We start from the raw sequence: 18,530 nt of genomic DNA, 5'->3' as shown, positions 1-18,530 counted from the left end.
GATTTGGGAAATAACGCCTCCTGGAGGCAGTGTATTGTTGGGGGCAGGTTTATGAGTGTTCTAGCCAGCTTCCCCTTGCCTGTGTTTGGCACACTCTCCTGTTGCTTTGTCCACCTGATGTTGGCGAGGAGGTGATGACCACCCTCTGCTCATGCCATCATTTTTCCCTGCCATCATGGAGCTTCCCCTCGCATCTTTAAGCCAAAATAAACACTTTTTTCCCCCAAAGCTGCTCTTTGTTGGGTAATTTCTTCCAGTAATGCAAACCTGACTGCAACAGCAAAGTCGATACCAAGAATGGTATTATTGCTGCTTGAAACCTGACTGTGTGTGATGATGGAGGAATGTGGAGAAATTTGAAATCTTGGCTTAAGAGATGCTTTATAATGCTTTAAGTACAGCTTGATTGACTATTCTGGTCAAAGTTGAATGACCTGAATACAGTAAGAACTATGGTCTGTGAGGTTTGGCTTGTGAGGGTGAGAAAGAGCTTTGCCCGGACAGTTTGTGAGAGAGGTTTGCTGTTATGACCATGTCCTGAGAACTTATGCAAGGTTTCTTTGTATAGAAATAGACTGGTGTAAGCAGAGAGAAATGGCACAAAAATGAAATCCTTGGGCTGAAACTTCTGCCCATTCAGCTACAATTATATGAGAGATTACAACCTTTGAGATTGGGCCTGCTGACCTGCACTGGGGCAACAGGAAGAATGCAGTCTTTTGAAGGGGCCTGAATGTTCAAGAAGTGTCCTGTTCTTCAAAGTCTGCTTTATTCCCCTCTGGATTAACAAATTGACACCCGACCTGGTATTAAGGAATATAAGAAATGCAGGAAAGAGAGGGTCATTGAATTTGCAACATGGTCTTGTGTTTTGGAAACAGCCATGGAAAGTGTGAAATAGGTTTGCTGGATGCCTGCATGGAGACCCTAGGGAGCCATCAGGATGGCTGCATTGGAGTGGGCTGCAGTGGAGACCCAGTGGAGATGCTGGGACCACAAGAGGGCTGCTAAGGAGAGCTGCCAGCCCTGGGTGAAGTTTTACAGGACTGTGAGTAGCCTAGCAGGAGGGGTGGAATAGAATTATCAGACTTGGAGATTTGCAACTGACTAGAGTTGTTGGACTTGGAGGTACAGAGTTTGATGTTTTCCCTGTTTAAATATTGTATTGGTTGCATATTTCTTTTTATATATAATATTTTATATTTATTTATTTGAGAGAGGGAAAGAGGGGGGGAGAGAGAATGGGTGTGCCAGGGCTTCCAGCCACTGCAAGCGAACTCCAAATGCATGTGCCACTTTGTACACCTTGATCTGGCTATGTGGGTCCTGGTGAATTGAACTGAGGTCCTTTAGCTTTGCAGGCAAGCACCTTAACCACTAACCCCTCTCCAGCCCTGAATATTTCTTTGTTATGCCCAATGCCATCTTTTGTAGTGTGAGTGTTTATTCTGTGCCCTTGTGGGTTTTAGGAGGATCTTTTGGTATTATGGCTCAGTTATATGATCTCAGACTATGGGAATGTTTGAACATCATTAGGATTAATAAAAACTATGGGGACCTTTAAAGTTAGACTGAATGCATTGCATTTTACATTATGGATGGTTATCAGTTTATGGGAGTCGGGGACTGAATGTGGTGGTTTGTTTCATGTGTCCCCCATAAACTTAAGTTTCTGAATGCTAGGTTCACAGCTGATGGAGATTTGGAATTAACGCCTCCTGGAGGCAGTGTATTGTTGGGGGCAGGCTTATGGGTGTTATAGCCAGCTTCCTCTTGCTAGTGTTTAGCACAATCTCCTGTTGCCGTTGTCCACTTGATGTTGGCCAGGAGGTAATTTCCATTCTCTGCTCATGCCATCATTTTCCCTGTCATCATGGAGCTTCCCCTCGAGTCTGTTTTCCAAAATAAACCCTTTTTTTTTCTCAAAAGCTGCTCTTGGTTTTATGATTTCTGCAAGCAATGGGAACCTGACTGCAACAGTAAGGTAGGAAGTTTAAGAAAGGGTTTTGAAGCAATACTTGAAACATTTTGAAAAATTTTAAAGTTAAACTTGATAAAAATTAGGAAATTAACTAATTTGTAGTTTAGCTATCAAGCTTATTTTTTTATTTTTATTTTTATTTATTTATTTTTTTTTGGTTTTTTGAGGTAGGGTCTCACTGTAGCCTAGGCTGGCCTGGAACTCACTATGTAGTCTCAGGGTTGCCTTGAACTCACAGCGATCCTCCTACTCCTTCCTCTGCCTCCTGAGTGCTGGGATTAAAGGCGTGTGCCACCACACTCGCTTTTAAAAAATTTTAATATAGATGGCTTTTAATTTTTATTTACTTGGTACAGAGATAAAAAGAACTAATTAGAAGAACTAATGAATATGTCAAGCTGAAAAAGCTAGAAGTTTTGATTAATCCCAATAATGTATTATCAGTTGTTTATTTTATAAGTATAATAAAATGTTATGTAATTAGGCTTAATTCTTATCTATTAGAATAAAATTTTATCAAATACATTTTTATCTAATGGGAAAATATATAAAAGCAGACTATGGGCTAAGGAGATGGCTTAAGTTAAGGTTAAGTGGTTAAGGTGTTTGCCTGCAAATCAAAGGACATAGGTTTGATTCCCAGGACCCATGTAAGCCTGATACACAAGGTGGTGTATGTGTCTGGAGTTTGTTGACAGCAGCTGGAGTTCCTGATATGCCCATTCTCTATCTGAATGTCTCTCTCTCTTTCTTTCTGCCTCTCTCTCAGATAAATAAAAATGATATATAAAAAATCTATTGTTGTAAACAGAGAAGCAGATGTTTTATCAAACAAAATGAAGACTTATTGGAAAACATTTAAAAATGCCATTTATATATAATTTAATTACAAGTTTTTTTTTTAAATTTTTTTTTTGGTTCATTTTTTATTTATTTATTTGAGAGCGACAGAGATAGAGAGAAAGACACATAGAGGGAAAGAGAGAGAATGGGCGAGCCAGGGCTTCCAGCCACTGCAAACGAACTCCAGACGCGTGCACCCCCTTGTGCATCTGGCTAACGTGGGACCTGGGGAACCGAGCCTCGAACCGGGGTCCTTAGGCTTCACAGGCAAGCGCTTAACCACTAAGCCATCTCTCCAGCCCTAATTACAAGTTTTAAGTATTTGATTTAACATAAAATTTTTGTTTGTAAACTTTTGTGAATATTAGTGTAAAAGTAGAGTAATATGTAGGAGATCTACTGTAATAAACAGATAATCATACAATTTATAAACATTATTAAGAGCAGAATCATATTTAAGAAAACTTGAATTTTGACCTGTGAAATTAAAAAAATTAATAATATACTTATGCCATACTTTTTTGTTTTGTTTTGTTTTTTTGAGATAGGGTCTCACTTTAGCTCAGTGTGGTAGTTTGATTCAGGTGTCCCCCATAAACTTAGGTGTTCTGAATGCTAGGTTCCCAGCTGATGGAGATTTGGGAATTAACACCTTCTGGAGGAAGCATATTGTTGGGGGCGGGCTTATGGGTATTACAGCCAGTGTCCCCTTGCCAGTGTTGGCACACTCTCCTGTTACTATGTTTCCCCTCATGTTGGCCAGGGGGTGATGTCCACCCTCTGTTCATGCCATCGTTTTCCCCTGCCATCGTAGAGCTTCCCCTTCAGCCTCTAAACCAAAAATAAACCTTTTTCCCACAAGCTGGTTTTGGTTGGGTGATCTCTACCAGCAATGTAAACCTGACTACAATACCCAGGCTGACCTGGAATTCACTCCATAGTCTCAGGATGGCATCAAACTCACAGTGATCATCCTACCTATGCCTCCCAAGTGCTGAGATTAAAGGCATGTCATCATTTTTGTTTGATTTTTAAAAATATCTTAATCAGCCAGGCAAGGTGGCACAAACCTTTAATTCCAGCACTTGGGAGGCAGAGGTAGGAGGATCGCCATGAGTTCAAGGCTACCCTGCTACTACATAGTGAATTCCATGTCAGCCTGGGCTAGAGTGAGATCCTACTTAAAAAAAAAAAAAATCTTAATCAGAAACCTAACTCCCCCACCATCTTTTGCTTTGATGGTTTTCTGTCCTTTTGGTTAATTATAAATAGACTGTCTGCCATCCTATTTCCCTGGGTCAGCAGTCCCATAAGCCCTTTTTTTTTTTTTTTTACTGTATATCCAGAAGGTCAGTTATATTAATTTCATATTTTTGACTTTTATGCTACATTTAAATAAAGTTTAAATAAACAAACAAAAACTCATTAAAAATGAATCTTAGGGCTATAGAGATGGCTTGGTGGCTAAGGTGTTTGCTTGTGAAGCCTAAGGACCCATATTTTACTCTCCAGATCCCATATAAGCCAGACATATAAAGGTGAGGCAAGCACAAGGTCACACATGCCCACTATGTGGTGCAAGCATCTGGAATTCTATTGCAGTGGCTGCGGCCCTGGCACACCAATTCTCTCTCTCTCTCTCTCTCTCTCTCTCTGTCTCTAAAATTAAAAATTAAAAAAAGAATCTTGATTTTGTTAAGCACCCAGTTTTTTCAGTAATCAGAGCATAACAGCATAAAATATAGGTATAGCACAATTTTAATTTTGATTTGAGACATGGCAATACAAATAAATTTATCAACTTATTACAAAGAGTAAAGTCTGAATTACATGAACAATTAAGGTGAGAGAAAATATGGAGATTGAAAACTTTTAAGTTAGCCCATTTTCCACAGACAACTCAAACCTTTTTCAGTTTAAGTCTCACAACCTTTTAATATCAACTTTTATATCCTTTCAACAACATATCTTAGAACAGTCTTTTACCTTATAAAGTCTTTTCTGATCTAAAAATATGTCTCTTTTTGTAGAAGCAGGATTAAAATTTGGTATTCAAATATGTCTATTGTGGGCTAGAGATGGCTTGGTGGTTAAGGCATATGCCTGTGAAGCCTAAGGACACAGGTTTTATTCTCCAGGTTCCATATAAGCCATATGCACATGGTGGCGCATGCATCTGGAGTTCGTTTGCAGTGGCTGGAGGCCCTAGCGTGCCCATTATCACTCTATCTCTCTTCCTCTCTCCATCTTAAATAAATAAATAAAATAGAAAAATAAAATGTTTTAACAAATCTCATAAAAAGATCTCTAATGTTTTAGTAAGTATGAACAAGCATGTTGTAAGAAACATAGAGGTTAGTTATTTTAAATATATTGTAACCTAGCCAGGTGTAGGGGCACATGCCTTTAATCTCAATACACAGGCAGAGGTAGGAGGATCACCATGAGTTTGAGGTCACCTTGAGAGTACATAGTGAGTTCTGGGACAGCCTGGGCTAGTGTAAAACCCTACCTCAAAAAAACTATATATGTGTGTGTATATATATATATTCCTGTTTTTAGTAACAGTATCATCTTAAAATAATCTAGGGCTGGGCATGGTATCACACACCTTTAATCCCAGCACTTGGGAAGAAGAGGTAGGAGGATCACTGTGAGTTCAAGGCCACTCTGAGACTACATAGTGAATTTCAGGTCATACTAGGCTAGAGGGAGACCCTACCTCAAAAAATTTAAAAAAAATCTATGTACTTTAGAACCCTTAATGACCATAAGTTTAGTTGTACAAAATCATGACAGACTGTATGAAACATATGAACATATGACAGTGGCTGGCCAGCAGTACTCATATGACAGACATGTAGCATATATTATGAAAGGGAGGTAGAGGGTTTTTTTTATTGTAGTTACAGTTTAAATTGATGAGGTCCTAAGTTAATTTGATATTTTTGTTTTGTTTTTCGAGGTAGGGTCTCACTCTAGCCCAGGCTGACCTGGAATTCAATATGTAGTCTCAGGGTGGCCTTGAACTCATGGCAGTCCTACCTCTGCCTCCAAGTTCTGGGATTAAAGTCATGCACCACCATGCCTAGTGAATTTGATGTTAAAAAAAATTACATGAGTATTTATTTATGAGTCAATGTCATCATATCAGCAAAAAAAAAAAGTATGTTTGAAGCTGTGTGTGGTGGTGCATGCTTTTAATTCCAGCACTAGGGAGGCAGAGGTAGGAGGATCACCACAAGTTCAAGGCCACCCTGAGGCTACATAGTGAATTCCAGGTCAGCCTGGGCTAGAGTGAGACCCTACCTCAAAAAACCAAAATAATAATAATAATAATCATATATATATATTTTTTATATCCTTAGCCATAAATTACAGCCACAAAGACAGTTACTAGCAGTTTGAATTTAAAGTTGACACATTTCTTAACTTTACCTGGTGCCACAAAAAGTAATTTATATGGCCACTGTTTATGACTGGTACATGTTCAGAGATAGAGGGAAGAGAAAGAGTTTTGTGTAACAAAGCTAAGGCTCAAACAGGAGTGAGAGTAGGGAGCTTAAGGGGCTGCAGCAGAACTAGCTCGTGAGCTTGAGTAAGGCAGAGGGGGAGAGTGGGGAAAGGAGAGGTGGTGTAGGTTTCAGTGAGGAAGAAAAGGAGTGGAGGATGGGTCAAAAGTAGAAGATGCAGAACTGGAGAGATGGCTTAGCAGTTAAGCGCTTGCCTGTGAAGCCTAAGGACCCCGGTTCGAGGCTCGGTTCCCCAGGTCCCACGTTAGCCAGATGCACAAGGGGGCGCACGCGTCTGGAGTTCGTTTGCAGAGGCTGGAAGCCCTGGCGCGCCCATTCTCTCTCTCTCCCTGTATCTGTCTTTCTCTCTGTGTCTGTCGCTCTCAAATAAATAAATTAATTAATTAAAAAAATAAAATTAAATTAAAAAAAAAGTAGAAGATGCGGTTCAGAGAGTAAATGGGGAAGGGGGAGTTTGATGGGGCAGGGGTTCGTCAGTTGGGTTTCTGTTTGAGAGTGGGTCTTGGTCTAGGCAATTCAGAAGGTTTTTTTTTTTTTTTGTGGCACAGGAGGATTTGGTGAGTGGAGTAAGTGGTTACAAAGAGAGGGGCAGGAGTGGAAAGCAAAAAAGCCCTGGGTGTAGGAACATCACACCATTCCTGTTTTGTTGGAGAAAGTTATTGAGACCAGTGAGAATGTTGAAATGAGAAGTATTGAATTCTGGTCAGTGGTGGCCTTTGTCCAGGAATATTGTGGCCAAATTTGAACAGAAAATTGGAGTGGAGTGATTTGATGGGTAGGAGCTCAGTTATTTGAGTTCCTTTAAATTAGTGGTGAGACATGCCAAGGGAGTGTCTTCTGAAATAATTTAGAGCCCATTTTGGAGGACAAGGACAAAGTGGAGTGGCTGATCCCACTACCAGGGACATCTCTGAGGCTTAGGGAGAGAAATGAGGCAAAATCCAAGAATTAGGGCAGAGCATCCCAACGCTTGTATTGTTTGGGGTGTCCAGTGGAACAATACGTGTCCATGGACAGAGGAGAGAGTAAGAAACAACCGGAGTTACTAAAGTCTGAGATGGGGGCGCCTGTGCAGCAGACCGAGAGTGAGTACCTTGTCTGAAGGCTGGAATTAGTTGAAGATGTCTATGGAAGTCGGTCAAACAGAAAGAAAAGGAAGAAGGTACAGGTTATCAAGCTGGGTTTATACAGAACACTAATAAAGTTATCTGAACCATGAGGCTGAACAAAACTTGAGCCACTCATGTACACAAAAGCCAGGAGGTCTTAGGCCACAAGTGGTGGTTGTTAAGTTCAGAGTAGTGAGCATGGTCAGCATCTGTGCTCCTGAGGGAGAGAAATAGAGAGAGAGAGAGAGAGAGAGAGAGAGAGGGAGGGAGGGAGAGAAGGAGGGGGCGCATGGCCTGAAAGCCTGATTGCTCTGATCCATATCATAGCACCAGAAATTTATAGAAAGTGAAAGAGAAAAGCAAACTGGACTTGATCTCCACAAAAAACAGACTGTTTATTGAGGCATATGAGGGGCTACAACCTTCCCATGGGATGGAGGCTGAAGCACTGAGCAGGGGAAAGGGCTTAGCCTATCGGGGTTCTGTTTGAGGAAATAGGAAGCGGGTGCAGTCTGATAGGGTAGACAAGCAACGGAATAACAGCAACATTTGGTTTGTGGGATCCTTCACAGCGAGTCAGAGGAGCTGCCTCAGTGGTTTTCTGCAGGGCAGAATGTCTCAAATTGTTTCAGTTCCTCAGAGCTTTCTGAGTTAAAAAAAAAAAAAAAAAGTTCATCAGACTTTCATGAAAAAAGTCCAATAACCCTTCAATTTCTTTAGCTATTGGAGTCCTACTCAGAAAGTCCTTTCCTATGTTTAAATACTGAAGTATTTCCCTATGGTTTCTCTGTCAGTTTCAAGTCATACATAAAAGTCTTTGATACATTATGAATTGATTTTCATATAAGGTGAGATATGGATCTATTTTCAGTTTACTACAGGTAGATATCCAGTTTCCTCAGGACAATTTGTTAAAGAGGCTATCTTTTCTCTATGTTTTTGAAATCTTTGACAAAATTGGGTGGCTGTAGTTGTGTATGTTTATTATTTCTGGGTCTCCATTATATTCCATTGGCATGCATCTATTTTGTGCAGTTCCATCTTTTTTGTTTGTTGGTTTGTTTTGCTTTTTAAAGGTAGGGTCTTGCTGTATTGCTGGCTGACCTGGAATTTACTATGTAGTCTCAGGGTGGCCTCAAACTCATGACAATTCTCCTACCTCTGCTTTCAGAGTACTGGGACTAAAGGGGTGTGCCACCATGCCCTGATTAATTTAAATTTATTTATTTTGACAATTTCCAAATTATAGGCAATAACCCATGGTAATACCCCCCCACACTTTCTCCTTTGAACATCACTCTCCATCATATCCCCTTTCCCCTCTCAATCAGGCTCTCTTTTATTTTGATGTCATCATCTTTTCTTCCTATTATGATGGTCCTGTGTAGGCAGTGTCAGGCACTGTGAGGGCATGGATATCCAAGACATTTTGTGTCTGGAGGAGCAAGCTGTAAAGAGTCCTACCCTTCCTTTTGCTCTTACATTCTTTCTGTCACCTCTTTTGCAATGCACCCTGAGCCTTGGAAGGTGTGATAGAGATATTTCAGTGCTGAGCACTCCTCTGTCACTTCTCAGCACTGTGGTGCCATCTGAGTCATCCCAAGGTCACTGCCTTCTGAAAAGAGAAGTTTCTCTAACCAAAAGTGAGAGTAGCGTTAATATATGGGTACAAACATTAAGAGTAGGGCTTACTGGGCAGTTCGGTGAGCATAGTATACACATTTAGCCAGACAGCAGCAGACCTTACACCACTAGGGCTCATTACTACCCCTGTTGTATGTTTTCAGTATCAGACATGTATTCCCTCTCATGGAGTGGGCCTCCAGTCCAATTAAAGAGCAATTGGCTTCTCCCTTAATGGACATGCCACTATTGCACTGGTTGGCTCATTTGGCCTGGCTGGCCAAATTTAAGGCTTGCAGTGTCCACTGTTGAATATCTTCACTGGTGATTTCTCTCTTTCCAATTGAAATGCATGCAGTGTAGCTTTTTCCAGCTTTCTGTCAGCATCTACATGGAGAAGTTTTCCAGTTCAGCTCCAGCAGGATTTCTCAGTGACCTTGCAGCCCAAGCATGTGGAGTCTTCAGCAATAGGATCTTATCATCTATTCCTAGTGGAAAACTAAGAGCCTCAGAAATGGCCTATATTGTTTTGGGGTTATCATGGACCTCCCTGGCCAACAACTCCCTGGCACTGAAAATTATCTAATAACAATCTATGGCGTCTGGATGTTCCATTGTCCAAAAAAGTAGGTTTCCATGTGACTTATGCATACACTTTTAGATTTTGATTAGCCCTTCACCTACCTTTCAGTCTCTTCCCCTGACTTCACTTAGGTCTTTCCACCCCCATTAATCTGTTCTACAATACCATCCTCTTAAGTCCCACTGTCCTTCCCTTTCTATTTCCTTTATATCCCCTTTTTAGCTTACTGGCCTCTGCTACTGAGTTTTATTCCAACTCACATATAAGTCCAGTCATTTGTAGCTAGGAGAGAGAACATGTGATATTTGGCTTTCTGGTCCTGGGTTCTAAGTATAATCCTTTCCAGATCCATCCATTTCCCTGCAAATTTCATAATTTCATTTCTCTTTACTGCCAAGTAGAACTCCAGTGTATACATGTGCCACATCTTCATTATCCAGTTACCAGTTGAGGGACATCTAGATTGGTTCCATTTCCTAGATATTGTGAATAGAGCAGCAATAAACATGGTTGGGCAAGTATCTATAAGGTAGTGAGATGAGTCCTTAGGACATATGCCTAGGAGTGGTATGGCTGGGTCATAGGTAAGTCTGTTTTTAGCTGTCTCAGGAACCTGCACACTGATTTCCACAATGGCTGGACCAGATTGCATTCCCACCAACACAGTAGAAGAGTTCCTCTTTTTCTTCATCCTCACCAGCATTTATGGTCATTTGTTTTCATGGTGGTAGACAATCTGACAGGAGTGAGATAGAATCTCGCTGTAGTTTTAATCTGCATTTCCTTGATGACTAGGGATGTAGAACATTTTTTTAGATGTTTATATGCCATCTGTATTTCTTTTGAGAACTCTCTATTTAGTTCCATAGCACATTTTTTTTTCTTTCTTTCTTTCTTTCTTTTTTTTTTTTTCTCAAGGTAGGGTTTCACTCTAACTCAGGTTGACCTGTAATTCACTATGTAGTCTCAGGGTGGCCTTGAACTCATGGCGATCCTCCTACCTCTGCCTCCCAAGTGTGGGGATTAAAGACATGCGCCACCATGCCCGACCCCCAGAGCTCATTTTCTTTTTTTGGCGGGGTTGGGGGTGGGGGAAGGGTTTATTTTGGCTTACAGACTTGAGGGGAAGCTCCATGATGGCATGGGAAAATGATGGCATGAGCAGAGGGTGAACATCAGCTCCTCTCCAACATCTAGTGGAAAAAAGCAACAGGACAGTGTGCCAAACACTGGTAAGGGGAAAATGGCTATAACACCCATAAGCCTGCCCCCAACAATACACTGCCTCCAGGAGGTGTTAATTCCCAAATCTCCATCAGCCTAGAACCTAGCATTCAGAACACCTAAGTTTATTGGGGACACCTGAATCAAACCACCACATGTGCATGCTGTGCTGTTGTGCCAAGACCCCTGACCAGGAGCCAAGTCCCCTGGTCACCCAGGAGTCACCCAGAGAACCTCCACAGAAGCCGAGACACTAGAATGTAAAAGCAACAGGTTTCTTTATTGCAAGCCTAGGCCTGGGCTCCGTCCCCACAGTCCTGCACAGCGGTAGTGAGGGAGAGAGCCCCTTTCTTTTGGGGGAAGGGGTTCATATAGGACTTCGAACAAAGAAGTAGGGGATAGATACATGACTGGTTGATTTAAACAGTTCTGACTGGCTTGGGGTTTCAGCGGGCAAAGTTGGGGGCAGGAGCTAGGGGCACTCCAGGCAGATGAAGTCATCTCCATTGTCCTTGAAGTGGAGATTCCTCAGTTTCTTATCTAAGCAGGTGGTTGGAGTCCCCCTGCACCACCCCGCAGTGGAGTGTTTCTGCAATGTCCTTGAAGTGGAGATTCCTCAGAAACTTTAGGGGGAAAGGCAGCAATTAAGCAAGCAAAGTTTACAGAAGCAAAAGGTCAGCCCATTGGCTGGCTAGTTCTCTATCTAAGTCAGGCCTGGGCCATTTTTTACTTAAAATGGTTATATTTGGTCTCTCAGTGCATCTGGATTTCTGTGGTTGCCATAGCTCATTTTTTTAATTGGGTTGTTTGATATCTTATTTAATTTTTTGAGTTCTTTGTATATCCTAGGTATTAATCCTCTTTTTCTGCATCCTTGCCAGCAGTTATTGTCATTTGTTTTTGTAAGGTTTGGGAGTGATCAAGACCATGGAGACCACTCGGAGGCAAAGATGGAAGTTTTATTTGGGAAAAGCACAAACTGCCAGGACTGACTCTCAAGAGCAGAGCATAGTCAATTTGGGATTACAGATAGTGAGCTATATAGAGCTCTTCAATTGGGGGAAGGTAAGGAAAGGGAAAGTAAAGAAAAGGTTTCTTTCTTTTTTTTAATTTTATTAGCATTTTCCATGATTATAAAAAAAAATCCCATGGTAATTCCCTCCCTCCCCCCCACTTTCCCTTTTGAAATTCCATTCTCCATCATATTACCTCCCCATCACAATCATTGTACTTACATATATACAATATCAACCTATTAAGTACCCTCCTCCCTTCCTTTCTCTTCCCTTTAAGAAAAGGTTTCTTTAGGGGAGATCTAAGATAGCCAGGGTGTGACACTAGAACAGTAACCTGGTGTCCTGAGCGATAAGGGGGCAGGAAATCTAGACCTGGGGCATTGTTAGGCAAGGAAGGGATGATGGCTGGGTTCCTTGAGGACTGTGGATGACCCACTTCCTTGTGTCTCCATTGCCCTTCTGCTGTCCTTGGTGACTCCATTTTGTCCTGACTTAACAGTTTTCGTGATGGTAGCCATTCTGACAGAAGTGAGATGGAATCTCAAAGTAGTTGTAATTTGCATTTCCTTGATGCTTAAGGTTGATTTTGGGGGGAGGGTTTTGGATAGAGTTTGGGTCTCTATACTTGTTATAGGTCTATTTAAGTGGTTAATCACATCTTGATTTAATTTTGGTAGGTCATATAAATCAAGGAAATCACTCATTTCTTTCAGATTTTCAAACTTAGTGGAGTATATGCTCTTATAGTATGCCCCTATGTGTTTTTTTTTTTTCAATTTCTCTGCTATCTGTTGTAATGGTGCCTTTTTCATCTCTAATTTTATTAATATGTGCCTCTTCTCTCTTTCTTTTAGTCAGATTTGCTAAGGCTTTATCAATTTTGTTTACCCTTTCAAAGAACCAACTCTTAGGCTGAAGAGATGGCTTAGTGGTTAAAGTGTTTGCCTGCAAAGCCAAAGGACTTTGGTTCAATTCCCCAGGACCAACGTAACCCAGATGCACAAGCAGGCACATGCGTCTGGAGTTCATTTGCAGTGGTTGAAGGCCCTGGTGTGCCCATTCTCTCTCTCTCTCTCTCTCTCTCTGTCTGCCTCTCTCTCACTGTCAAATAAATAAAAATCAAATAAAATATTTTTAAAAAGAACCAACTCTGTTTCATTGATTCTTTGGATTGATTTTCTGGTCTTAATTTCTGCCCTAATCTTTACTATTTTTTCCTATCTATAGATTTTTGGTTTGCCTTGTTCTTCTTCTTTTTCCTAGGCTTTAAGGTGAAGCATTAAGTTGTTTACTTGTGACCTTTCTAATTTCTTAATATAGGTACTTAAAGATATTAATTTCCCCTTAGGAGTCCCTTCATTGTGTCCCAAAGGTTTTGGTATGTTGTATTCTCATTCTCATTTGATTCTATGAATTTTTTTTACTTCCTTCTTGATTTCTTTATTGACCCATTCATCATTTAATAGTGTAATTTTTTTTATCACAACCACTTTTATTGATTTATTTGTGTTTATCCATATGTATCATCTCACTGAAACCAATGTTTCTAATTTATTGGATTTTCCTCTTGTAAATTCCACACTGACAAACCTATTTTTATGCACATTGTTTATTCTTACATTACAACAAAAGACACATCTTTAAAATACAAATGAAGTGCAATATATGCTTTCCCAGCTATGCATGCAGACTGGATTGTGTGTTAAAAGCAATTCAGCAAAACCTTTAATCCCAGCACTCAGGAGGCAGAGGTAGAAGGATAGCTGTGAGTGTGAGGCCAGCCTGAGACAGCCTGAGACTTCATAGTGAATTTCAGGTCAGCCTGGGCTAGAGTGAGACCCTACCTCAAAAAACCAAAAAAAGAAGAAGAAGAAGAAGAAGCACAGCTCTCTAGTCTGTGACACCCTGCAGCCTCTCCACCTGTTTTGAGAACTCACGTGTTAACACCTTACAAACGTGTTCTAGTCTTTGCAGTTGAGTAATAATCATACCTGTGGTTAGGGAAAAGCTTGTCACTCACACATATTTTAAAAAAAAACTTTAAAAAGCTTGTTTTCTTTTCAGAATATTCTGTAAGAAATCATTTGACAGTGGTAAAAGTAACAAAAGGTATTTAAAAAAAACTAATAAGCCGGGTGTGGTGGCGCACACCTTTAATCCCAGCACTTGGGAGGCAGAGGTAAGAGGATTGCCATGAGTTCAAGGCCACCCTGAGATGACAGAGTTAATTCCAGGTCAGCCTGGACCAGAGTGAGACCCTACCTCGAAAAACAAAAAACAAAACAAAACAAAAAAAAAAAAAAACAAAAAAAACCTAATAAATTACTTAGAAGTCTTTTGAAATTCCAGAAAGACATCTGACAGTTTATTACTTTCATTCTTCTTCCCTAACTTCAATTCTTTCCTTTCAAAAATTATACCTGACAATTCACATAAGATCTGATTAATGGGTTCAAAATAAAAGAGGCATTTCAACAGTGTATCCCCAACTAGAAATCTACAAAGGTCAGCAGAACTCTGTGCCAGTAATTCAGGGACTGATGCCATAAAACTGAAGCTGGGGTGTTGATGTGCCAGAGTGGGATGTGACATTTTAATAACTTGAACTTTGTTTCACACAGAGTGGATCTGATTCAGTTATGATATGTAAGTTCACCTGCGTGAGGGACAGAGCTAACACGGTGCACCCCACTTAAGGAAAATACTTCTATGCAGTGTGTTGTCCCGATGTGCTTAAATAAATCACTATTGCATCAGAGTTTTATAGGACAGTCAGGAACCAAGAAAGGGAAAAATAAAGTGGACCAGGCCAGCATCCCTCTTTGAGTACCTTGTGGCATGGGCACTCTGACTCCGCTTCCCCACAGCTTGCTTTCCCTGTAATGCTTTAGGGGTCTGGCAGCGGAAGGCGTAGGACCCTCTGGCAAGGAAGTTCACCGGGGGCTTCAGGCTTGGTCTTCCCTGGGGTCCTCTCCGTCATATCCTTTCTCTCTTCCTCTGCATCCTTGCAGCTGGTGTCATTAGGCTGGTTGAAAATACGACTGGCAAAGACCTCTTTGCTCAAAAAAAAAAAAAAAAAAAAAAGTCTCCATGCTCCTCCTGCAGACTTGCCGCCTTTTAAACCTGGGTGTACCCTTCAGACAGCTGCCACCTCCGCCTCCACCTCCTTGGTGACCTCCTGGCACATGGTCCTCTTGGCGCTGCCACGGGGAATGTTCTGGGCCAGTTCCTGCAGCCTGCACACGGCGGTGGTGGCGTCTGGACAAGTCTAGACTGTCCTGATTCTGAACGGCAGGGCTGGATCAGAGGGGCAAAGGAAACAGCCAAAATCTTTTTTGTTTCCCAAGCAGAAGGGCCTGTGCATGTTACCTTGGTCAACTTTTCTTCCAGGGACATGACAAGGATCTCTCCAACCTTGAGAAGATTCTTCATGTTCTTTCTGCACACCAGTCCCATAGTACGCTCCATCATACTGAGGACAATCTGGAGAAATCTCCAGGCTATTGCCAGTTACAAAAGAAGGTTCACAAAAGTCAAATTTGTCAAAGCTGTTATTTGTTCTGATGAAGAAATCCAGTTGCTGCTTTGCATACTCTGTCATGTCTTAATGGAGTTCTACCCCATGGTTCACATCAAAGGGACCATGGACTTGTGCTATTGAAATTTTGCTCTGTTGCTATTCTTTTTTTGTCATGAGCTTCTGGGAGATTCTCTTGTTTCCACCTTCCATCATCCCATCATCATGCTGGGATTACAAGTCACCATAGCTTCCTAGAATGAGGCCCACCATGGAGCTGAGGTAGTCGGTACCACTGCCAAGGTTCAGAAATGAAAGCCCAGGCTGCAAATCCAAGGCTTCCATCACCTTCTATAGTGGTTTGATTCAGGTGTCCCTCATAAACTTCCGTGTTGTGAATGCTAGGTTCCCAGCTGATGGAGATTTGGGAATTAATGCCTCTTGGAAGCAGTGTATTGTTGGGGGCATTTTATCCCCCATTATAGCCAGTTTTCCCTTGCCAGTGTTTGGCACACTCTCTTGCTGTTGGCCACCTTATGTTGGCCAGGGGGTGATGTCCACCCTCTGCTCATGCCATCCTTTCCCCCTCCCCTCATGGAGATTCCCCTAAAGCCTATAAGCCAAAATAAACCCCTTTTCCCCAAAAGCTGTTCTTGGTTGGGTGATTTCTGTCGGCAATGCCAACATGACTGTAACAGTACAGTTGGTACAGAGAGTGGCATCATTTGCTGCTAGACACCTGACTTTGGCCCTTTGGAGCTGATTTTTTTTTTTCCCACAAGCTGCTCTTAGTTGGGTGATTTCTTTTTTAATTTAATTTAATTTAATTTTTTTAAAAGTTATTTGAGAGCGATAGACACAGAGAGAAAGACAGATAGAGGGAGAGAGAGAGAATGGGCGCGCCAGGGCTTCCAACCTCTGCAAACGAACTCCAGACGCGTGCACCCCCTTGTGCATCTGGCTAACGTGGGACCTGGGGAACCGAGCCTCGAACCGGGGTCCTTAGGCTTCACAGGCAAGCGCTTAACTGCTAAACCATCTCTCCAGCCCTGGAGCTGATTTTTAAGAGGAATGTGGAAGGACTTGAAACCTTGGCCTAAGACTCTCCTTTCAGTGCTGTAAGTACAGCTTGATGAATTACTCTGGTCACAGTTGAAAGGCCTGAATGCAGTAAGAACTATGGACTGTGAGGTTTGGCTTACAGGATAAGAAAGAGCTTTGCTTGGACTGGGCTCTAGCAGTTTGTGTGAGAGGCTTGCTGTTATGCCCATTTCCTGAGAATTTGTGTAGGGTTGCAGTGTATAGAAATGGACTGGTGTGTGCAGAGGGATATGGCACAGGAAGAAATCTTTGAGCTGAAACTGCTGCCTGCTCAGCTGCAATTGTATGAAAGAGTACAACCATTGAGATTGGGCCAGCTGACCTGCATTGGGACAACAGAAAGAATGCAGTCTTTTGAAGGTGCCTGAATGCTGAAGGAGTGTCCTGTTCTTCAAAGTCTGCTTTATTTCCCCCTAGATTAACAAACTAGCACCATACCTGGTATTATAGGGTATAAGAAATTGAGGAAAGAGAGAACCATTGAATTTGCAACATGGTCTTGTGTTTTGGAAACGGTCATGGGCAGTGTGTAGCAGGTTTGCTGGATGCCTGCATGGAGACCTGATGGAGCCTTGAGGATGAACTGTGGCTTGCAATGAAGACCCAGTAAAGATGCCAGGGCCACAAGATGGCTGCCAAGGACAGCTGCCAGTCCCAGATGAAGTTTGCCAGGACGGTGAGTAGCCTAGCTGAAGGGGTGAAATTGGAACTCCAGAGACTTGTTGCTGGTTAGAATTATCAGACTTGGAGACTTGTTACTGACTCAAGTTGGTGGACTTGGAGTTACAAAGTTTGATGTTTGCCCCTTTTAAATCTTGTATTGGTTGAATATTTCTTTGCTATATCCAATGCCATCTTTTGCAGTATGAATGTTTATTCTGTGCTGTTATGGGTGTTTTGGGGGATTTTTTTTTTTTTTTGTATTATAGCTCAGTTAAAAGACCTTGGATTTTGAGGATATTTGAACATCATTAAGACTGATAAAACTATGGGGATTTTTAAAGTGGATATTTTATATCATGTATGGTTATCAGTTTATGGGCATCAGGGGTGGAATATAGTGGTTTGATTCACGTGTCCCCCATACACTTCAATGTTCTCAATGCTAGGTTTCCAGCTGATGGAGATTTGGGAACTAATGTCTCTTGGAGGCATTGTATTGTTGGGGGTGGGCTTGTGAACATTATAGCCAGTTTCCCCTTGCCAGCGTTTGACACTCTTTCTCTTGCTGTTATGCACATTATATTGGCCAGGGTGTGATGTCCACACTCTACTCATGTCATCATTTTCCCCTGCCATCGTGGAGATTCCCCTCAAGCCTGAAAGCCAAATAAACCCATTTTCCCCAAAAGCTGCTCTTAATGAGGTGATTTCTGCCAGCAATGTGAACCTGACTGCAACACCTCCAAATAGATGCATGGGGCAGAAAGATGAATGTTTCCATGCTTCCACACCAAGTCTTTGTATGTATTTTCTTTAAATTCTTCAAGATAATAACCTTTTGATCAATACCTCAGAAAGCCTGTGCTACCAGGTCAGTAAAGGTGTACTGGGCTTCTTTCAAATTATTGATCAACTCATCATTTCCTCATCAGCACTCACAGCACCTCCCATGTTCAAGATTATTCTCAAGCAAAGGTCCGCGTTCTGCAGCCGTCACTTTGGCCAGCCACTGCAGCTTCTCGGGACCGTTGGCAGAGTCCATGGCTTCAGTGCCACTCAGACCTCCGCCATGGTAAACATCTGCCATCACCTCTACCACTAGTGTATTGTTTAGTTTCCATGATTTTGTATATGCTCTATAGCATTTCCTGCTATTGATTTGTAATTTAATCCCACTGTTATCAGATACAGTGCAAGGAATTATTTCAATTTTCCTGTATTTCTCAAGATTTGCTTTCTATCCTTTTATATGGTCTACTTTAAGAATGTTCCATGTTCTACTGAAAAGAATGTGTATTCTGCAGCATTTGGATGAAATGTTCTGTAGATATCTGTTT

At 41.6% G+C, this 18,530-nt stretch overlaps 1 pseudogene; it reads right to left on the bottom strand.

Moving 5' to 3' along the window:
* Positions 1-14,799: 14,799 nt before the first annotated feature.
* Positions 14,800-18,144, bottom strand: LOC101600009 (annotated as a pseudogene).
* Between the last annotated feature and the right edge of the window lie 386 nt (positions 18,145-18,530).

The sequence above is a fragment of the Jaculus jaculus genome, chromosome 4 (genome assembly GCF_020740685.1).
Source record: "Jaculus jaculus isolate mJacJac1 chromosome 4, mJacJac1.mat.Y.cur, whole genome shotgun sequence".
Classification (NCBI taxonomy): Eukaryota; Metazoa; Chordata; class Mammalia; order Rodentia; family Dipodidae; genus Jaculus; species Jaculus jaculus.
The sequence above is the reverse complement of the archived record's forward strand: the minus strand, read 5'-3'. Positions and strand labels throughout refer to the sequence as shown.